Source organism: Quercus lobata, chromosome 8, assembly GCF_001633185.2.
Source record: "Quercus lobata isolate SW786 chromosome 8, ValleyOak3.0 Primary Assembly, whole genome shotgun sequence".
In the NCBI taxonomy this organism is placed as follows: domain Eukaryota; kingdom Viridiplantae; phylum Streptophyta; class Magnoliopsida; order Fagales; family Fagaceae; genus Quercus; species Quercus lobata.
In genome coordinates this window covers 56,433,923-56,458,131 of record NC_044911.1, presented here as the reverse complement: position 1 = coordinate 56,458,131, position 24,209 = coordinate 56,433,923, and the positions used below count along the sequence as shown (strand labels likewise).

The window sequence follows — 24,209 nt, the reverse complement described above, 5'->3', positions numbered from 1 at the left end:
TGTCACTACAGAACAAGTCCAATTGGGTATTGGGGTAAGGGTTCAACAGCAAGTTGGTATAAGGTACTAAGATTCCTTTACTTGCCATGTAGGTTTTTCCCATTCGTAAACAAATCATCGTGTCAATTTATTTTCCGCTGCATACTTTAATTATTGGTGATTTGTTTGTGCTATCACGCGTTTTGTATGTTAATTTGATTAATTGATAAACTTGGCAATTTAATTAGTTAATTTATCACAAGGGGTCAAAATGTTTTTGGCCTATCAATTTCTTCTCTAAATACTACATGGGTTACTATATAGAATTTTCTAATGAACTTTCTGTCTTATTCCGGGAGAGAACTGAGAAATTTATTTTAGTTGTTTTGTTTAATAGATAAAAGTTTCTAAATTTGTTGTTCTGCGTCTCTATAAGTGTAACTACCGATCTTTGAAAGGGTCAAAGTCTACCGATGTGTAGACTTAGACTTAATTCGTTTCTACTCTCTATATAAACAACAAACGAACTCTCTCTACGCACACAGCAGAAAAACTTGGGTATAGAAGCTGCAATTATTTTGTTGTGGATATCATCATCACGACAGTAATTAATTTCCTCCATTGTTTCTTCAACATTTCATTGTAAACTTTCTTAAGAGTTTTGCTTCCATGGTGGGCAAGGACAGTCCAAATCCAGGTGAGTATGAACGTTCACTGGAGCGCACTCCAACATGGGCTGTTGCGGTGGTCTGCTTTGTGTTGGTTGTTATTTCTCTCTTCATTGAACATATTGTTCATATCATTGGAAAGGTAAGTAAGCTTATTTATTTATCTTGATATCCGTTTGGGTAACCTGCAGTTTCTTTTGTGTGTATATATATTTTTTTCTTGATGAATGATTCTTGCATTCCTATGTAGTGGCTAAAAAAAAAACACAAGTTAACTCTTTACGAAGCACTCGAAAAAATCAAAACAGGTACGTAGCGATCATTATAAATTACCAAAAAGTGAATTTAATTATTTAACTATTATTCCAATGCTCAAAGTTTGATCTTTATCATATCTTAAAAAAAGAAGAAGAAGTTGAGTCTGTCCAAAGCCTAACACTTTTTCTTTGTTGGATTTATATATTTTCCTTTTTCAGAGCTTATGATATTGGGATTCATATCCTTGCTCTTAATAGTGTTTCAAGCGCCAATTACTGATATATGTATACCCAAGAGTGTTGGAGCCACTTGGCACCCCTGTAAAAAGGGGTACAAGGAGAGCAAGGAAGAGACAGATTCCCAGGATAAAGGACGGAAACTGCTACAACTTTGGGATTCTGGTTTCGCTTCACGAAGAATATTAGCTGCTAAAGAAATTGACAAATGCACTCTAGAGGTAAGCTCAATGATTTTTTTATGGATCATGCTAACGAGGGTTCTTAGGATACTCATTAATAATCCATTTTAGGAAAGTTTTGATACCACTTTTATGGGAAATGAAAAAACTGTCAAAATATTAATTATTATTATTTTTTTTCATTTTTCATAAAAGTTTTCTTTAAATGGATTATTAATTAGTGTTCTAAGGACACTCGTTAGCATTTTTTATTATTATTATTATTATTTAATTTAAACGAATTTAATATTGTGGTACCACCAATGAATAACCTTCAATTATTGGGGTAGGGGTTGTTGGAAACTTGGAATAGAATCAATGAATGTTATAACTTATAAGTAATGGTTGAATATCATAATAAATAAATAAATATTTGAATTATTTTTTTTGTGATATGTAATATATCCGTTTGTAAAGTTTATAAAAAAAGTGGGAATGATGAATTTAGTGGATTGAAGTTTTTTTTTGTTTGGCATTTTGATAGGGTAAAGTCGCGTTGGTGTCTAAATTAGGGATTCACCAGCTCCATATATTCATTTTTGTGCTAGCCGTTGTTCATGTGCTCTACTGCATCACCACATTGACTTTGGGCAGAACTAAGGTACTTCTCTCGTAATTATTTTCATGTTTGTGAGAGAAATGATGTATTCATCAAATATATAGTAGTAAATCAATCCCACACTGCGATTGTACAAAATGTATACATTTCTCTAGTTCTTTTCCTTCTTTGAATGTTGTCAAAATTCTTGCTTGGATCGCAGATGAGAATATGGAAAGTTTGGGAGGAAGAAACAAAGAAACCTGAATATCAATCCTCTCACGGTAAGTCTCAAATACTGTCAAACTGGTCAACGTAGCAAAGTTTAATTTTATAGGGTATACATTTAGTTTGAAAGCTACAAGTCACAAAAACAAACAAAAACAAAGTCATAGAATTCTTGTATTTTAGTATAAAAATCAATGGATTCCTTTATAAATGACTTTTCAATAAGTGTATGATAATAATAGAAAACTAAGTGTCTGTTTTTGCTTTGATTTTTGCTTCAATTTTTTTCTTTTTAAAATTTAACAAAATTAGGCTAATTTTTATCTTTTTGTCATACATTTAACATAAAAATTACCAAAAACTATATATTTTGTCTCATACTTAGTATATAAGCTACTAAAACTATGGAATACCAAACAATTAATTATCAGAGATATTATAAATTTTATTACAGATTTATAAACTAATGTGTTATTAATAATGATGAATGTTTGAATTACTTTTCTATGATTAGTAATACATTAATTTGTAATATTAATCTCATACATAATTTTTATAATTTTTTTTCACAAGTATTTAGGTGGTACCTTGTTATTTGTGCTAATAAAAGTGAAGTTAATGTATATATGTTTTTGAGAATCAAGTGATGTTAGTACTTCCCCTAAAAAAAAAAAAAGTCATGTTAGTACTTAGTAGTGTGTAAAAGTGACGTTATTATTGTTTGTTTGTTTTGTTTTGTTTTGTTTTTTTTTTTTTTTCCTGAATAAAGTTATTATGATTTATGATCACTTTTATGAGAAAATTCTGTATGATAGCAACAGTAATGTTTTATTTATTTTTATCTCTTTGCTGATTGGGTAGGTGGCTAGCTGCTGTTAAGTAGTACATTATTATTATTATATTATGCAACTGCAATGTAAATTACTTTTCTTATTTTTACTTATTGTTAATGAGATGCAATTTCTAGTTAAGGTTTGCTAAGTTATCTTTTATATATATATATATATATATATAAAATCGCTAGATTTTTTTTTTTTTGGTTTGCTTTTAATTTTTCTTTTTGATAGTGTGGTAAAAAGACAAATTCTCATGCACACTATGGATGTGATGTATACAATGATTAATGTGATGCAGATCCACAAAGGTTTAGGTTTGCAAGGGATACATCGTTTGGGCGTAGACATTTGAACATCTAGAGCAAGTCACCAATTTCCCTTTGGATAGTAAGCAAGAATTAAATTCCAAAAAAATTATAATGTCGACGAATTAAGAAGTGTTTTAATGATTTAATTGTTAAATTAATTACTTTATATGTAAACTAATAACTTTTAAGTTAACTGTTACTTCCTAGTATTTTATTGATTTATTAGTTAAATTAATTAAGTAGTGTTTTAAGTTTAAGGGTTAAGAATTTAAGATGCTTGAAACAAATGGATAAATTTTGGCTCTAACACAACTCAATATCTTTTTATTGAATGTGATTTTGACAAATCTACCATTAGATTAATTATATAATTTTTTCATGCTTATAAAATTTCTACAAAATCAAAGATCAATTAATGGTTATGTTGTCAACAAATTTTAAATTTCAATTTTTTTTTTGGTAATATAAAATTATGAAAAAAAAATTTATGGATTAAATAGTAAATAATATTTGATTAAAACAAAATTTGACATGCAAGTTAAAAATATAAAAAATATGTAATCAAACTATTAGATTTTCAAAATAATTGTTATTTGAAAAATTACAGTATGTCGTGTATATTTCTCCGCATGCCATTCCGTGTTACTAAGTTGGAGACTCAAATCTCCACTAAAAAATAAAAAGTTGGACACTACAAGTCGTGAAGCTATTGCTCAAATTCTTATAAGAGTTCCTCTTTCTCCTCGTTTCATTAGGTGTGTTCATGCGTTTCTTCCGACAATTTTTTACCTCAGTTAACAAGGTTGATTACCTTGCACTGAGACATGGATTCATCATGGTAAGTTTTAATATATGGAGTAACACAATGTTCGAGCTTCTATATATATATATATATATATATATATATATATACCAAGTCGAGAAAGGGATATAAATTCGTTTTGATAACTGAAGCTCCAATGTTGCCTATGTGATTTACATTTTACAGGCACATTTGGCACCAGAAAATGAAACAACATTTGATTTCCAAAAATACATTAGCAGATCACTTGAAAAGGATTTTAAAGTTGTGGTGGGGATCAGGTTTGTGCTCAAACAATTTAACTTTAAGGTGTTTGTTTCTTTGATTGATTTTCAATTATATTAGAATCTTAATCTTACTTCTCATGCGCAGTCGAATCATATGGTTCTTTGCGTTGTTATTCCTCCTGTCCAACACATATGGTAAGCTGAATTCTACTTCTTGGATATCAAACTGTGGTCACAATTTTCCATTCTAAATTGTGAAAAAATGGAACGGACACAGCACGATGTTATTGAAAAAATTTAAAGAATATACATTTTGTAAAATTTAATTCGAATCATGAAATCGATCCATTCTAAATTGGGAGGTCATTTGGCTGTTTTCTGTCATTCTCTTTTCTTTAGTCCAAATTTAGCGTAAATTGTCTTGTGATTTCTGATAAATAAGAAATGTTTCTTTCTATACAATGACAGGATGGCATTCTTATCTGTGGCTACCATTTCTCCCATTGATTGTAGGCAACCAGAAACAAACTTGTACTCCTACATTCTCATTTTGGGCTGTTGGTTTAATGGAAGTTGATGTGGTTTGCTGTGAATTTTACAGATAATACTCCTGGTGGGGACAAAGCTACTAGTGATAATTACACAAATGGGGTTAAGAATTCCAGAGAAAGAAGATGTGGTTAGGGGTGCGCCTGTGGTGCAGCCAGGTGATGACCTCTTCTGGTTTGGACGCCCCAAGTTCATTCTCTTTCTCATTCACTTGGTTCTTTTTCAGGTATCTCTCACTTACATCAAGAAAATTACTAGCATGTTAATCTATAAGGAATCTAACATTAACCTCCTTTGCTTTTGGCCTCTCTATGTGATGACTTTTAATGGCAGAATGCATTTCAATTGGCCTTCTTTGCTTGGAGTACGGTAAACATTTCCTTTCTACTCAATTATTCCATTATTTACAAGTACTAAATGATATCTGCACTACTATACACAAAGTTCCATGTGACATTTGCTTGGCTCAAAATCATATATCTGGTGCAATAAGTACATAAAATTTATTGAGTCACGAGCTGTACTGCTGATGATTTGTTGAGTATACCTTATGTTTTGTGCATATACTGTACTGCAATACATATATATAGGTGCATAAAATTTTTCATAACTGCTGATGTAACTTCTTATAATTTGTGCAAAATAAAATTGGTGTCCACAGTGGGTCCATTTGAAAGTGATGTTGCTCTAATAATAACTTATTACCTTAAAACATTGTAAAAAAAAAAGTTGTGAAACATATTGAGTCCTTAAAATTACCCAACCTTAATGTCTGTAGTCTAAGCAATTGTGTTCTTTAAAACCATTTTTAGGACTTAGAATTTCACTACAAGAGAACTATAAGCTGAGAGGGTTTTCTAACTTTCCTGTTACATATATATTTTCATCTCTTTCAGGCTCAGTTTGGCTTGAGTAATTGCTTCCATAATCGCACTGCAGATATCGTCATCAGAATCTCAATAGGGTGAGTTTCATCACAAATACGCATGCATATAATTCTGTATGAGGGTGTCTTTGCAGTGATTTCACCTGGATGATTAAGGACTAGTGATTATTGATTGTCATTCAATTTAAGAATTGCTAATCTAAGTACAACACTGACATTTTTCCAGGGTCATCATACAAGTTGTATGCAGTTATGTGACTTTGCCTCTCTACGCTTTGGTGACTCAGGTGAGATATAGTATATTACACCTATAGGTCATATGGCTTGAAATGGTACAAAACTAAGAGCAAAATTAGTTTATTCTAATTCACTGATAAAGATCATTGTTCTAGAATAAGGGATTTGGATTCGATCGTGGCCTAGTGTTAAGGAGTAATAATTATGGATTGGACGCCATTGGTTCAAATTATGTATATGAGCTAAGTAAAAGAGAACCAAGTAAGAAAATTACCACCAATTTATAACCAACTTAATTATGATTTGTTTACCTGATTTTACAGATGGGATCTAGTATGGGTTCTACCATTTTTAATGATCAGCTGGCAACAGGATTAAAAGATTGGCACCGCACAGCCAAAAAGAACGCTAAACATAGCAATCATACTGAGACTAAATCACCCATTTCAAGTACTCCGGCAACTCCCACATGTGGCACGTCCCCTGTTCACCTCTTGCACAACTATCACCACAGCAGCCATGATAGCTTGCATGCACCTCCAAGAAGGTCCAATGTCAGAAATGATCATTGGGACAATAATGAGAGTCACTCGGGTAGGCATTCAGAGCAAGAAAAGCCGGAAACTCAAGAGCCAAGCTCATTGCAGTTGCCATCAGCTCCACCAGATCATACACAACATGAAATCAACATTATTTCGTCTTTTGCCTTCAGGAAATGAGTAAGCCAATGTAGATTGGATCATAGGAGAATATCGCTGAAAACACAAAATTTCTCAATTGCAGAAAATTGAACAATTGAAAAGAAATATGATTTGCAAATATAAATTTGTATTGATAAATAACGAGTACAATCTCTATTTCAATTCTTTTACAAAAGAATACCTCTGAACTTTATTGAACTTGACTCGAACAAAGAATCTTCTTGACTTTAATTAGTAGGAAGATGGATTGAATGGTCGTTTTGAGCTTATTAGAGATTTATTGTTCTTTGTTCTTCATGTGTTCTTGAGGTAGAATTTCTCGAGAGTTTCGACGTCTTAGAAAATCGTGTCTAAATGAGAGGAAATAAGACCTCTATTTATAGTGGTTTTAAAGGATAAGTCCCACTTGGGATTGACTTCCTTGTAGATAATTATCTCTAATTTTATTTATTTATTTAATAGAGATAATGATTAACTATTATCCTTCCAATTTAATTGAGATATTTATCTCTATTTAATTAGGATAAATATCATCTTAAATGACACGTCAGCATTTGATTTATCTAATTTAATGATATTAATTTAAATTTTTTCACTAAATTTTGATGTGGCATTTTATGATTGGCTTATAATTTTGCCTCTTACAAATGCCCCCTCGAGACTTGATTATGCCCACAATTTTAAGCGTGGAAAGTGATCAAGTCTCGACAAATTTCATGCTTTGATGCAATTAATTTCAGCACCTTTCATATATACATACTTTTATTTTTTTCATATCACAATGATCCCACTGTTGGTTCACGGCCTAAGTAGAGATTGTCTAATGTAATAGTAGCCATGTTCAAATCCATTGGCCGAGGTATATCAAGAATTAAAAGAGTTCTAATGCATGCAAGAATCCACCCATATAATACATGCAAGACACCGCCATGCAAGAAGCCACGTTTCTTTTTCGTAGTGCAAGTTGAAGAAGAATTCCCTTCCCATGAGAAGATAACTTCAAGAAGGAATCAGTTTCCTAGCTAGCCAAAGTGGTCTTTGATTAGATAGGTAGGAATTAAACAAATAATCTGAGACTGCTTGATATCAATGTCCCAACTATATAAGGACTGAAACTCCATCTTTTGGACAAGCCCCAACTTGCTTGTTTAATTGCAATGATGATTCTTTGCACTTTCTTAAGCGTAACAGATAGGAGTTAGTGTCCGTTGCAACAAATTTTTTATTTTTATTTTTAGAATTTAATTCCCAACAGAACAGAGGGACTCGCACTTGCTTTATTCATTCCATCAGGTACAAGAATTCTTCTTTATTTTGACTTCTTTTCTTGGCCAACCTAGTCTTGACTGGATGAGTTTTAGTTGCAATTAAACTCTCTGACCAGCACTATAAAAGGGCAGCTCCAGCCGCACATAATTCACAATTTTCATAGCGCATAAGTTCGGGAATCTCAAGAAAACTTCTTGAAGAAGGCATAAGATTTTTTTTTTCTTTTCTTCTTTCTCAGTCAGGTAGCAAGGCGTGATCTCTTTTTTTTTTTTAGGTAACCTCGTGTATATATACATTTTTCTTCTGTAAACCGTGCTCATGACTGTTTTTCTTCATGTAGTATCCGGCCTCACAATTTTCATTGTTTCTAAAGACCATCGCAACTGTGTCAAATTTTGCACAAGCTCAATTATGGAACTTCCTCTTCTAGAGGTACATTCTTGTACTCAGTTTTTTTTTATTTTATTTTTATTTTTTTTATAGTTTTTGTTTATGCAATATTTTCTTCCGCATGTTGTGACTTTCTCTTGACATACATACTTGAGATGTGAGACTTGGTTTATATATCCATCTCTCTCAAGTATTAAGATTTGAAAGTACTCACTTGAGATGCGGGACTTGGTTTATCCATTTCTCTCAACTGTGTAATTTTTTTTTGAAAGAAAGTACTTGAGATGCAGGACTTGGTTTATCCTCTCTCTCAAGCATTAAGATTTGAAAGTACTCACTTGAGATGTGGGACTTGATTTATCCATCTCTCTCAAGTGTGTAATAATTTTTTGTTTGTTTTGGAAAGTACTTGAGATGCAGGACTTGGTTTATCCATCTCTCTCAGGTGTGTAATTTTTTTTTTGGTTTCTTTTAGAAATAATTGTGAAAACTGACTTTTGCTTCTTTTCCTCCCTTTTTAGCGTGTCCAAGCCTTTTCCTTCGAAGATTCGTATATTGGCGACAAATTGTCCCTATTCATTTATTCAGAGAGAGACAACAAGGAAGCGAAGCCTTCGACTCTAATCATCCGTCCTCCCATTATTGGAGAGTTTTCACCAAAATGGGATGGGATATATGTCCACCTAACTTGCCGCAATGGTCACAAGCTGCTCCCCAAAATGTTGATGCAAGTGCAACACTTCTACTTGCTTCCCACCACACAAACATTGTGAGTATGAACCATACTCATCTCTGGGACGAGAAATAATTGCGGGACAAACAAACTGGGAATACTCCTTCAACGTGAATGGAGGAATTTCCTATATTCCATTATATTGGGAATGGTTGGAAAACATACTCAGTTGATGCAAGGAACTTCTTAAGGCTGCCAACCTTTATGAAGCTGTTTTTGCTTCCTTGTTCACATATGATTACAACGAACATCTTGTAAAGCATTTTGTGAATGTTGGAGTCCAACGACAAATACTTTGCATAATTTGGTTAGAGAAATTTCTATTACAACGTGGGATTTGCATAAGCTTGGTGGACTTCCCATTAGAGGACTTTTTTATGATGAAGTGGTTCCCACTGCAAAGGAGCTTAAAAGATTTGATGATCAAGGGAAAAATTACTTGCCTCGAGGTTGTCACTATTTGTTTATAGTCTACCATCATCTCCAACATCAAATGAAGAAGCAAAGTAAAGTTAACGTCAATAATTGGATTGCTTTTTGGTTTAAAGGAGATGAAAGACATCCTACTCCAAAGAAACAAGCAAAGAAAGGACTCCATCCAAAAAGTAGCCAAAATCCATCAGGCCTTATCCTTGATCGTGGGCCTTGGAAAGACAAAGAACATGCGGCTATTTTTGATATTTAGGTTCCTAAAGACCTTAAGAAAGAAACTTATTTGGTAGCTTTTCTTGCTTGCTGGCTTTGTGTATTTTTTTTCCTATTAAGGACTTGGGTACCATTCGTCCTGGTACTTTTAAGATTGCTAGTCTCATAGCTAGTGATGAAGTTTTAGGCCTTGCCGTTCCTGTTTTAGCAAGCATCTATTGAGGGCTTAAAACAATCATTAACAATCTTGTACCAAGCAAGTCTAACAATGGCTTTGCTATCCATTATGTTTATGCATGGATAGCGCACTTCTTCAAAAGCCATCGTGTCATAAATGATGAACTGGGAAAGCCTATGATGACAAGATATTCTAGAGTAAGCTATGAGACACCGTTTGACGAAGTATCTGCACGTGACCGTATACGGTCTAGTAAGGATTTCTTTTGGCATGGGACTTCATTTAGGTTAGACCTTGACCTAACTTTTGAGGACAATGGAGGACTATCTGTTCCAAGATTGGGTTATTTTATGTCTCTCCGCTCTAGATATTTATCTCTCCGATGTGAAGATCATTGTGTTGTAGAGTCATATAGCCCACACCAATTTAGTAGACGTTTTTGGGTTCTACCAAAACATTCCAGGTGACCTAAAAGAAAGAATTCAAAAGGAGTTGTACCAATATTATCAGTCATTCACTTGTTCCAACACTTCTTCCATAGTGCTTGTACCATCTTCATCCATAGACTTTGAAAATAGAGTTACTCGTAGCTACACAGATTGGTGGAAAAACATTTGCAAGGATGACTTTACTAAAGGTACTGATACATTAGCCAAGACTGCACTTCTTCTTTCTAAGCCACCAGCTAGTAAATCTCGCAAAGGAAAGAAGGAACAAGCAACTATGAGTCCTAGCCATCAACTTTAGTCTATTGAAAATCCTTCTAGCACTACTATTGATGTTCAAAAGAGAGGTACTAAACGTTCAAGTGATATGCAAATATAAGGATACACTTGAAGTTTTTGATGATGATGCAAGCAAGGATTCCGATGCTAACTAGAAACATATAAGAAAATCATCAAAAGGTAGTAGTACGATGACCTTAGCTGACCATGTCCCTACTTTAACCCACAACGAACCTTTTGCTGTGAACTTGGAGACCAAAAAGCAGAGGGTTTATAATGCTATAGCATCTCCTAAACCTGTGAATGACACAAACAAGGTTTCTTCACAACAAGAATAAGGGATGTCTATGAGTAAACAAGGGGCTTTGATGCTTGGAGACCTCCTTTTCTTTCAGCTTTCAGACTTCCCTTTGAATAAGATCTTTACCAAGGATGAGGTAAGCAAGATTTATCATGGGATACAGAATTTTGGGATTGACCCTCAGCCATTGTAGGTGCATGTTGACAAATACTTAAAAGATGTTTCATATTACAAAGAGAAGGAGACATCTATTAGTAATCATGTGAGTCTAAAGATTCAAACACGTCGTGTGAATGAAACTGAACTTCTTATTATAGAAGCATTGAGTAGGAAAGAATCTCTAGACGCTAAACTTCAAATTACCAATTCAGAGATTGATGACCTGAAGGCAAAGCTAACTGAGTTAGCACAATTAGTGCCACAAATAAAGTCCAAGCAGGTTGAAGAGAATGGCATCATAGAAACTCTGCAAGATCAACTTGAAATCATTAAGTCAACTACTGTGCTTGAAGACCAAGATGCAGAGGCCTTGAAGAAGATACAAAGCACCTTAGAGAGCGAGCGTTCCGATTTGAAGAACTTGAAGTGGTTGCCTTGATCGTACTTTTTTTTTTTTTTTTTTTTTTTTTTGTGGAGATTGGACATTTGTTTTGTTTAATTAGGTAGCTTAAGGAATTGGAGTTTTTTTTTTAATTTTTTTTTTATTTTTAATATTTTTTTATAGAAGAATTCTGCAATGCATAGGATTTAGTCATGATGTAGTTTGGAATTTTCCTTCAATATGATTGAACTTCTTAGTCACTGCTCTCGCCCTTTTTTTTTTTTTTTGGACATGTGATTGAACTAATTTTGCTAAATTTGTAGCATGTAATTGAACTTCTTAGTTAAAAACTAATTGATCAATTTGAAACATGCAATTGAACTGCTTAGTTGAAAACTAATTGCTCAATTTGTAGCATGCAATTGAACTTCTTAGTTAAAAACTAATTGATCAATTTGAAACATGTAATTGAACTTCTTAGTTGAAAACTAATTGCTCAAATTTTTTTTTTCAACAGGCAACTAAACTTAGTATAGAATACCAAGCTCCTTACGTGCCCCTTGAAAGGGTTCAAAGCCATGACATAATTCAAAGGGCTTTTGTTTTAACATGTGACTGAACTTAGTATGAAATACCAAGCTGCCTACCTACCCCTTGAGAGGGATCAAGTCACCACATAGTTCAAAAGGTTTTGGTTTGAGACATGATTGAACTTAGTATAAAATACTAAGCTGCCTTTGGTCTCTAACTTTTGCTTAGACCGCCTTTTAAAGGTTCTCGACCTAGCGAGTTTTTAATATCCTAACTTTTTCCTAGGTAGCCTTTTAGAAGGTTTTCTACCTAGCGGGCTTTTTTTTTTTTAACACTTTCAAAAGTAATGGGAGAATATCATGTACTTTTAGAAGGTTTTCTACCTAGCGGGCTTTTTTTTTTTAACACTTTCAAAAGTAATGGGAGAACATCATGTACTTTTTTAAGTGTTGAAGTAAGCAGTTTTAAGCTCTTGCCAAGGAGCATTTCAAATTTCAAGCATAGTAATGTTTCAAGAATTTTCCGTTGATGGGGACAATTCTCAAACCATCTTCAGCAACCAACTTGTATGTGCCATTTGTATAAGCTTCTTGAACAAAATATGGTCCGTCCCATTTTGACACAAAATTATTTTTGGTGCGATGAGTGATGATGATGGGTCTTCGTATAGCAAGAACCAAATCTCCAATTTGGAAAGATCGAGGATGAATCTTTTTGTTGAAAGTCCTAGAAAGGCAAGCTTGATAACCCTCAAGGCGTTGTTGTGCCTCAAGCCTTTTTTCATCCAAAGCTTCCAATTCTTCAAGTCGTAGACGAATATTGTCCTCATTAGAGGGGCATTCTTAAATGGCAATTCTTAATGAAGAGATTTGGCGTTCAAGTGGTAAAACAGTTTCTACCCCATAAACAAGAGAGTAGGTTGTAGCTTGGGTAGGTGTTGGTATGTTGTGCGATACGCCCACAAAGCTTTTTCAACTCTTCCATGCCAATCTCTTTTTGACTTCCCTACAACTTTCTTGAGAAGATTGCATAGAGTTTTGTTAAAAGCTTTTGCAAGACCATTAGCTGGAGCATTATACATTGAGGAGTTATGTTGCTTAAAACCAAAGTCATTGCAAAGCTTGTCCATTGACTTGTTCTAGAATTCTTTCCCATTATTGGTTATTATGTAACGAGGCACACCATATCTGAAGATGATGTTTTTTTTGATGAAGTTCACAACAGTTTCTTTCTTCACTTCTTGAAATACAGCAGCTTCAGCCCATTTGAAGAAATAATTTGTCACAGCTAGGATATATGAATGTCCACCAGAGGACTTCGGAATCAATGGTCCAACCACATCTAATCCCCAAGCATCACATGGCCATGAAGTTATAGTAGCGTGTAAGGGTTTTGAAGGTTGATGAATGAAATTTGCATGGAATTGACATGCTGAACACCTTTTTGCATAATCCATACAATCTTTGACCATAGTGGGCCAATAATAACCCATTTGCTTAATTTGAAAATGAAGTTTGGGATCAGATTGGTGAGCACCACAAATCCCTGAATGAGCTTCTTCAAGTGCCTTGACAGCTTCCTCATCATCCAAGCAACGAAGGAGAAGACCATTAAAAGAACGGCGATATAAAGTATACTTATAATAAACAAAACGTGGAATTCATCGCTGAATCTCTGTTCTATGTCGAGGATCATTAGGCAACTTCCCATGTTCTATGTAATCAATGATGGATTGTTGCCAATCCTCTCTTTCTATCTCAAACATTGAAATTGCATTAACTTCTTCTTCTATCTCATCTTCATCAAAGTTTGGAGGTATTACCCATGTTTGGCATATTGGAATTTTCACCTCAAGCTGTTGTAGAGTAAGAGCTATTGCTAATTTTGCCAAGGCATTAGCTTGCTTATTCTCATTTCTTGGGACGTGTAATACTGATATGATTAAACCAACCCAAAAGTCTCCTGGCGTATTTGTAATATGAGATCAATTTAGGTTTCTTCACATCATAGTGCAGAAGCACTTGATTTATAACTAATTTCGAATCACCAAAGACTTCCAAACAAGTTGTTTTCGCATCCATTGCCATTTCAAGACCTAGGATTAGTGCTTGGTATTCAGCAACATTGTTTGAACAACATTCTATGAGAGTGAATGCATATGGGAGTACATCTCCTTTTGGAGTTACAAAAACTACCCCAGCATCGGCACCACTACATTGAGCAGCCCCATCGTAGAACATCTTCCATGTTTGCGAAATTTCAATAAGCATTACTTTTTCATCAGGAAGGTCATCGGACAGCTCCCAATCATCAGGAATAGGATGGTCAGCAAGGAAGTTGGCTAAAGCTTGTCCTTTCACCGCTTTTTGTTGGACATATATATTATCTCAAACTCTTGGAGTAAAAGAGCCCATTTTGCTAGCCTCCTCGAAAGAACTGGCTTAGTCATAATGTACTTGATGGGATTTGCTCGTGAAACGAGCTGTATTGAATGGGCTTGTAGGTAATGCCTTAGCTTTTGAATGACAAACATCAAAACTAAACACATCTTTTCAATTGGTGAGTAATTAAGCTCAGCACCATGTGAGGTTCTACTCAAGTAATAAAGAGCATTCTCTTTTCCTTCTTCATTTTCCTGTGCCAGGAGCACTCCTAGAGATTGTTCTTGTGCTGTTATGTAAAGAATGAGCGGCCACCTATGTATGGGTGCTTGTAAGATAGGAGGATTCAACAAGCATGTTTTGATACTCTCAAAAGCGTTTCTACATGCTTCATCCCATTCAAATGGGATATCTTTCTTCATAAGGCGATTGAAAGGTTGACAGCGCCCAACCAAGTTGGATATGAACCTCCTAATGTAGGCAAGCTTTCCTTGAAGACTTTTGAGATCATGAATATTTCGAGGCTCTGCCATTTTTTGAATAGTATCAATCTTTGAACTATCTATCTCAATTCCTCTGTGTCGGACTATAAATCCTAGGAATTTTCCCAATGTAACTCCAAATGCACACTTCGTAGGATTCATTTTGAGTTGGTACCTATGAAGTTGCTCAAAAACTTGATGAAGGTCTTGAAGGTGCTCAATTCTTTTCTTCGACTTCACCACCAGATCATCAACATAGCATTCTACATTCTTATGGAGTATATCATCAAATATTTTTTGCATTATCCTTTGATAAGTGGCACCATCATTTTTTAACCCAAATGGCATAACTTTATAACAATAAATCCCTTTTGGAGTATAAAAAGCAGTGAGCTCTTCATCTTTTGGAGCCATGCGAATTTGATTGTAACCAGAGAACCCATCCATAAATGAAAGAGCTTCATGGCCTACTGTAGCATCAACCATAATTTCTGTTAAAGGAAGAGGAAAATCATCTTTTGGACATGCCCTATTGAGGTCACGAAAGTGGACACAAATGTGGATTTGCCCATTCTTCTTTCTTACTGGGACAATGTTTGATATCCATGAAGGATACTTGACTTCTCGAATAAAGCCAACTTCAATAAGTTTGTTGACTTCACCTTCAATTTAGGAGATTAACTCAGGCCAGAACCTAAGTTGTGCTTGTTTTGTTGGTCATACCCCATGTCTTATTGATAAATGATGAACGACAATCTTTGGATTAAGACCGGGCATTTCTTTGTACATCCAAGCAAAAACATCCCTATACTCTTTGAGGAGTTCAACATAGACATCTTCCTCTTCTAGAGATAAACTTGCATTTATAAAGATTGGCCTAGGGTCTTCAGTGGTGCTAATGTTGACTTCCTTCAATTCATCAATTGTAGTCTGTACGCCTTTTTCAAATGAGGGTAGAGCATCCTTAGTATCATCTTCAATAGGGGTTCTTCTTTCGTGTCTTCAATGATTGTGTCATTAGCACCTTTAGGGAGGAGATTTGTCCTCTCATTCTGCTCTCGCTTTGCCTTCAAATCTTCTGAGAGTCGAGAACGGATTGCATGACTAAGCCTTGTGAAAACTGAACCTCGAGTGTCAACTTAAGGAGGAGTTGAGTGACCAAGTCTTATGAAAATAGAGCCTTGAGTGCCAACCACAGAGTTGTTTTCTTGTGTCCCTAACCTATCCAAGACTGATATATGGGAAGTGGGTTGCGCAATGCACTCGAAAACAGATGAACTCTTTGATAGGTTTGAAGACTGTTCTTCTTCCTCATAATCTATTGAAATTATTGAAACACTAGCTTTTCGAATGGGAAGATGAATAGGAGATGATGGAGTGTATCCAATTCCAACCTTAGAACTTGTTACACCAAAACATTTAGCCTTCGACACCTGGTGTTCCCTTTTTCCAAAGGCTTTAGGGATGAGCTTACCTAAACCATTCGGCTTCTCATGGTCATAACCAGCTTTAGCCGTAAGTCTATATGCATTAGGGTCAAAAGTCTCTTTAGTTCATTTGGTGGGCAAAGTCCCATGTTCAATGATCGGTCACTTGGATGGTTTTGTAAACCTTTTCAATGGTTGGCTTAAGATTCTTGATTTTGTGATTTTAGCAACTGGGAGATTTAGTCCTTGCAGATCCTCCAATGCTGACTCTCCATCTCCTGAAAATGGTGATTGGCCCTCTTTTCTTTTGGTGATTGGGACATAATGTAACACAGGAGCTACCTTAGTTGCTTCAGAGGCATGACACATCTTCTCTTTTATGGAAGTCTTTGTTTGCTTGGTTTCCTTCTCCTCAATTGGCTTGGTTTTCTTCTCCTCAATTGGAGAGTCAATCTTTGAAGTTTTGGAAGGGAGGTTTACTTCTTTGCTAGATGGTGAAATAATAACGTGTGCTTCCTCTAGCGTATGATCTTCCAAGTAAAATTTTGCACCAGCAAAATGTGATTCAGCTACAATAAAGGGCTTGTGATCAGCTACTATCTTTTTTACTTGTCCATCTTGGAAATACTTAAGACATTGGTGATACGTAGACGGCACAACACCATACTCATGCAACCATGGTCTTCCAATAAGCAGTTTGTAGGTGGTTTTGGCATCAAAGACATGGAAGAGTGCAGTTGATTCCATTTCACCGATGAGCATCTAAAGACTAATCTTCCCAATGGCTCTTTGTCCACCTTGATTAAAGCCTTGAATCATCAATTTACTGGGAAGTAGTTCATCCAAGGAGATTTCGAGCTATTTTAATATTTTGATTGGCGGAATGTTGACTACAGATCCACCGTCAATAAGGATCCCAACAAACGATCATCATCAGTGAAAATGATTGAAGACCAATATGCTCTATACACAATAGCTCGCTCTGTTTCCTCCTCACTTTTTGAAGATTCTTCTTCACCACTTACTTGATAACATGTAAGAGATGAAAAGATATAATCCTCGGGAATTGGCATTGGGGAGAAAGGTACTTTCACCTTAATAGGCTCAAATGAACCAAATTGAATGGTGAAATAAGTAGAAGTAGTTGTTGAGGTTACCATGGCTAGATTGGCAGTTGCAACTTCATCATCAAACATGATCTTTCCTTGATGAACTAGCTCCATGATTTTTTCTTTCAACACAAAGCGAGCATTGCTCAATGGGGTGGCCTATGAGGTGATGATACTAGCAATACTTGGTATCATTTGTTTGGTTAGCCTCTTCAGGATGTTTCATCTCCAGTAGCTCAATCAACTTCAACTCAAGTAGATAATCCAACAAGTTAGAGATATCGGAATCAGGGAATGGATATTGCTTTTCTTGCATTTCTTGTAATGTTGGTCTTCTTCTTCTTTCTTGAGTGAGAGCAGATGTCTGTTCTTTTATCTTGGGTTTAACTAAAACTTTGAGAGGAGTAGTAGTTACAATCAAAGACTGCTTATTTTCTGGTTTAGGAGGGAATTTGCCGCCTTTTCGAGTATCTTGTCTTTCTTTCCCCTTGCGAGGTTCTTGAACAATTGGGCCTTGGTGACCATTGGAAGCAATATTAAGCTCCATGTCATGGGTGCGTGTTGCTAATTTTTCAAATGTTTTAGGCTTTATTCCTTGAAGGATATAGCTTATAGCTCAATTCATTCCTTGAATACACATCTCAATTGCGAATGCCTAAGATAATTGATCCTTGCAGTTAAGACTAAGGTTTCTCCACTGCTGAATGTAATCAATGACAGGCTCTTCTTTCCATTGCTTTGAATTGGTGAGTTCTATCATGCTAACAGTATGTTGAGTACTATTGAAACGGTTTAGGAATTCTCTTTCCATTTGATTCCAACTATTAATGAAGCCAGACGCTAGATTAGTATTCCCATCAAATGCATTTCCTTTCAAAAAGCGAACGAATTGCTTGACCATGAGATCCCCATAAGTACTAGCATTGTTACAAGTTTCCACGAAATGAGCTACATGCTGCCTTGGATTGCCTTTACCTTTAAACTGTTGAAACTTTGGTGGTTGATAGTTTTGAGGCATCCTCAAGAGGTCTATCCTTTGAGTGTATGGTTTGGCATAGGCAATGGACGATTGACTTCCACCCTTAACTTGGTCTTTGATAGCTTCCTTGATTAACTCCTTGAGCTGGTCAGGAGAGATAGACCCATTTGCAGAGAGTTTGAGATCCTTTGTTGAACACTTGGGTTTGTCATTATGGGTTTGTTTTAATTGAAAGCTTTCATCTTCACGATTCGTTCCAGATGTATTCCCCATCTTATTCATCAAGAAAGTTATTTGTGTGTCTCTCAATGCTTCCCGCTCTTTCATGGACTTCATTAGCTCTTCTAAAGTCTGGGCTATGGTCGAGACTTGTTCCTCCAAAGATGTTGTGTTAGTCATCATGACTGGCATGGCAAATGAACTCATACAGTGAGGGGATTCCCTAAGCTTGGAAGTATTCAGAGCCATCAAGTGATTCAACCTCTTCTTTAACAAGTGGAGCTTCTTGTGTTGGTTCTGGTGACAAAGCTGGTTGAGACAACATTTCTTTGACGAGGCTAGCTACATCTTTGCTTGCCCCCTGAGTTGATGAGGTTGTTTGTGACTTTTCGGTTTTAGAAGTGTTGAAAACAGACGAGGTTTGGGGTATGGGTGTTGTTTGAGCATAGACTTCTGCAAGGGCTTTTATCCTTCCCCTTGTCATGGGTTCAGTATAGGGAATATCAAAGTTTGAATCAAGTGTAGGATCAACTTCACTTGTTCCAAAAAGAGGGTTGTCGATTTGAGTCTTCTTTGAAGCCATATAGCTTCAAAGGATGTGACAAGTTGATGAAGAAGAGATGAGAGGTAGAGATGGTCCCACCAGGCATGCCAAAAATTTGTAAACACAAAATTTCTCAATTGCAGAAAATCGAACAATTGAAAAGAAATATGATTTGCAAATATAAATTTGCATTGATGAATAACGAGTACAATCTCTATTTCCATTCTTTTACAAAAGAATACCCTCTGATTCTATCTTCATTGAACTTGACTCGAACAAGGAATCTTCTTGACTTTAGTTGGAAGATGGATTGAATGGTCTCCACAACAAATTTCTAGCTTTAAGCTTATTAGAGATTTATTGTTCTTTAAGTCTTTGAATATGAAGGTTTTTAGGTTAAGTTCTTCGGGGCTTTAGGATTCGTTGAGCTTCAAGGATTTGAGGTTTGTTGAAGTTTATAGATTTCAGTTTAATTCCAATAGAACTTCAAAAAATTTATTTGAATATTTTTCGTGTGTTCTTGAGGTAGAATTTCTCCAGAACTTTGACGTCTTAGAAAATTGTGTCTAAATGAGAGGAGGTATGCCCTCTATTTATAGTGGTTTCAAAGTATAAGTCCCACTTGTGATTGACTTCCTTGTCAATAATTATCTCTAATTTTATTTATTTATTTTAATAGAGACAATGATTACTATTATCCTTCCAATTTAATTGAGATATTTATCTCTATTTAATTAGAATAATTATCATCAAGATATTTATCTCTATTTAATTAGGATAAATATCCTCTTAAATGACACATGTCAACACTTGATTTATCTAATTTAATGACATATTAATTTAAATTTTGTCACTAAATTTTGATGTGGCATTTTATGATTGGCTTAAAATTTCGCCTCCTACAATTGCTTACTTATAACATGGAGTGAGCTCCTAGAGACTAAACCAAGGTTTTGTATCTATAAATAACATCACTTTTGTAAAGTACAACAATTCTAAATAATAGCATTTAATTTAAGTACGTCTTGGGAGCTTTGTTCCAAGAAAGTATTCTTGAAGAATTGATATTTTTTCGTTCTCTTCAACACAACTTAGAGTTAACAACCTAATCTCTTTCTAAAACCTAGCCTAGCCTTTAAACAGTTTGCATTAAATATTGTTTTGTACATGTGAGATGTTGGTTCCACAGCATGAGCACTTGTCAGGTCCCAAACCTGACGAGGGCCTAGAGCTTGAGGCAACAAACTATAATTGTCAGAGCTCTAATACAAAATATCCATTTATCTTTCCAGCAATAACAATAATTAAAATCTTCCAGCAAAAGGAAAGTTCAATCAATTATAAACTATTTCTATAGAGTATATAGTCCAAGTTTCTCAAAGAAAAATTACATCAAAATTCCAAATACAACATCCTTAAAAAAGATTCTTAAAAAAAAAAAAAATCCAAAAGTGACACAAGTGAAAGACACAAGAAATAGAACATGTTTCTTTCAAGATAATAATCTTTAAGTTTGTGAGTTCCAGTAATATATAAGGAGAAATTTGGAATCCAATAGAAAGAAAGGAGAATAACTTTCTCAAAATTTATTAATAAAATTATGAAAAAAAAAAAATTGTTTATGATAAGTATGGATGAACTCCATCCTGTGTTAACCTGCCATATTCCACACCTATTACAATAATATAAATCAAATTATTTAACAAGACAATTTTGAAAAAAATCATAATATCCAAAAATTTTAATACTTAAAAATATAAGATAGTAGGAACTCTAGGGGATGTTTTGAAATAAAAATAAAATGAATTGTATTTTTTGCAAATATATGTGGGGCACGGTTAGGCAATTTAAATCAATCATTACTTTGTCTCGAGATGTGGGGCAAAAATCTCACCCTATCTCCGGCCCACCTCAACACCTTTATGGGGTAAAAAATATCTGTGTAGAGCAGAATAGATTGGGGCGGGATAAACCAAAATTGTCATCCCTAGACTCCCAATATTGACAAGGACTCTTAGTTAATTAAAAAGACAAAATCAAGGAAATACCAATTTTATATCTAAAGTTTAGATATATACTAGAAATTAAGAGTTAAGGGGGCTCCTAAGTCCCTTTACCATTAATGCTAGAAATTAATGACTTAAGAGTTAAGGGGGTCCCTTATAAGTCGGTTTACCATTAATGCTAGGTTTACAAGTACAAGTTATTAATTGTTATCAAATTATCAATATGATTAGCCTATTAGGGACATGCACGATTTGGTGTGGCTAGGAATTCGGTGATTATGAAACAAAAGCAAGTTCTTCAAGCCACATATTCAGAAGTTGGGTACTAATTTATGGCACATATATACTCGTTTATCATACCTTCATTTCAAAGCACACCTCTTGTGATATCTTTTTATTCACGTGATACTTTTTGTTAATGATTGTTTTTAGAGGTAATTATAATATGTTGCTAACTTCATAGTTCGAACATTTTTCCTCTTAAACCTTTAAACACTTTGTACATAAAGATGTACCAATTTAACTATGAGATCTTTTGCTTTCGTTAATGATTTAAATAGGAGAGTAGATAAAAACAATTTAATGAAATAAGTGGATACTACATGGGATGGATTAGAAAAATGAGAAACTAATGGTATCAATAAAAACTATATCAAACTATAGCGTATATAGGTGTGTATTTTGGAAAATTATAAAGTATTTTTGAAGTACAACTAATACGGAATTTCCCTAAAAAAAAAAAAAAAAAAACTGATATGGTATTCCAAATCTTTTTTTTTTTGGTTGAGAATATTAAGTATTTTTTTTGGTCTTACACAAATTTTTTAATGTAGGATTAATCCACTATTTTTTTTTTAGAATAAAAAATTAAATACCCTACGAATAATTAATTTTTTCACATTAATTTTTGAGTTTATATCATATTTTTGTATTAATTAATTTGTTTTTGAGTTTTTATTGGTTTGAAATACCACATCACTGTATGTTGGAATCACCTAGTAATTGCTTGTGTATTTTTATCATTTTTATATTTTGGGTCTTTAAACTATATTAAACATATAGATAAACTGCACATGAATTAGCCTTTAGATTATGAGTTGTGTTAGGACCATAAAAAATGACACAATTTTATTCCATAACTTACCACGTGACGAGTTGTGATTGGTGAAGGAGTGTTTATGGACCATGTGAGAACACACTTTCATCAATTACAACTCGATATATGACGAATTGTGATATAAAATTGTGTCATTTTTAGTAATCTCAGCATTTTCATTAGATTATAAGGACGATGATCTATCAAATCACTGCTACTTGTGAATTTGTGATATTATGATTGGAAGTGGTTCATGGCTTCTACGGCTAGACTGCTAGAGGGCAATACCATCATTATAATAGTGAGCCACGTAAGGAGGATAAGTATTCCAACGAGTCTAATGATGCAATAAATTTCATATATTTTTTTCCAATTATTGGCGATTTTATAAAAAAGCTGAGTCATCCTGGCATTGCCTGGGTCCCCTTTAAAGAGGAGGAAAAAAAAAATCATAGTCAAATTGTCACGACCAATTTGCACTTGCCCTTTACAATCAAGATTTTCAGATCCGGATTGTTTAAAGAATCAGAGAAGGGAGAGGTTCAAGGTTTTTAAGGTTGGACCGAGATCCAATCGAGGTCGAACTGTAATGACGTCAAAATTAATTTAATATTAATTAAAATACAAATAAATGTATTAAATGTGTAAAAATATGAAAATTTACCCTTAAAAAATATTATGCAGTTAAAAAAAACTTTCAAATGTATTTTCGTTATTTTTATAAAGTGAATAGAAAATAATAAATATAAACAAGCTTTAAAAAATTGTATTTATTAATCTTTCGAATAAAAAATGCATTTTAATTTAAAATAAAATGATTTTTAACATAAATTTACAATTTTCATATTCATATTTATTGATGTAAAAGAATAATTCTTGAACAAAAAAAAAAAATTAGAAAATACTATTAAGTAAATAGTGATAAAATTAAATCCAAAACTATTAATCTTGTAAAATTAAAATAAATAAAATATAAATGTCAAGAAGCACCCAGGAAAGCCTACTGGTTCAGTGGTTGGCGTGTTGGACAAAAGTCCAAAACTCCTGCGAGGTCACTAGTTCTATTCCTAGAGCACGCGTTTTTCCCAATTAAGTTTAGGACCCGTTTTCTCTGGCTAAAGAACCGGATTGGGGCCCGGGTCATGGGTTTTCGGGTCGGACCGTCCAGTTCGGTCCGGATTTAACAACCTTGTTTACAACACGACGGCCTTTAATGACCATCCATGGTGGGGATGAGGAGAGCCGGTTAATGTGACCAACACAGGGTATTAACATATTTATCTATTTTTTTTTTTTATCAATCACATTCTGTCACATTACAGATTACAGTTATGAAAATTTTGTGGTCTTAGACTTTTTCAAAATCAAATAAAGAAAAATTACAAAATTGAAGCAAGCAAGTTGCATTGAATGTTCTATTCGTGGCCCCCAGAAATTTTTACAATCATGACCAATTTCATTAGTTTTATATCCCTATGAAAACATCAAACTGACTTTTAAACCCAAACCAACAAAGGTTTTGGCTACAGAAGTTTCACATTTAAGTCCGTGTACGGTAATGTGGCATTTTCTTAATCTTGATGGAGTCAAATAGAAATGCCTTTTTTCTTTTTCCTTCAAATTTGTATTCCAAAGTCCAGTTATATTAAATTCATGTAGGCATATTTTGTAATAGAGTAAGTGTTGTATGAGACGGTTTTATAAGACCTATATCTTAATGAACTGTGAGTTTCATGCATGTGAAATCCATATATCTGTGAGACTTGTGTAATTGAGACATAGGACTTATGAAACCGTTTTATACAAGAATTTTCCATTACAATGCTGGTAAGTTAACTTTTTTTTTTTTTTTTTTTTGGTTGAGAAAATGATGGTGAGTGAACTTAACAACACAAACTCAATTTAGTATAAGGTAGTATATATTAAATAACATTTTTAGCCTTATTAGTCTTTGCTTTCAGAGTTATTAGTCTTTTGTA

At 34.2% G+C, this 24,209-nt stretch overlaps 1 pseudogene; it reads left to right on the top strand.

Annotated features, from left to right (window-relative positions):
- Window positions 1-532: 532 nt before the first annotated feature.
- Window positions 533-6,955, top strand: LOC115955923 (annotated as a pseudogene).
- The last annotated feature ends 17,254 nt before the right edge of the window (window positions 6,956-24,209 follow it).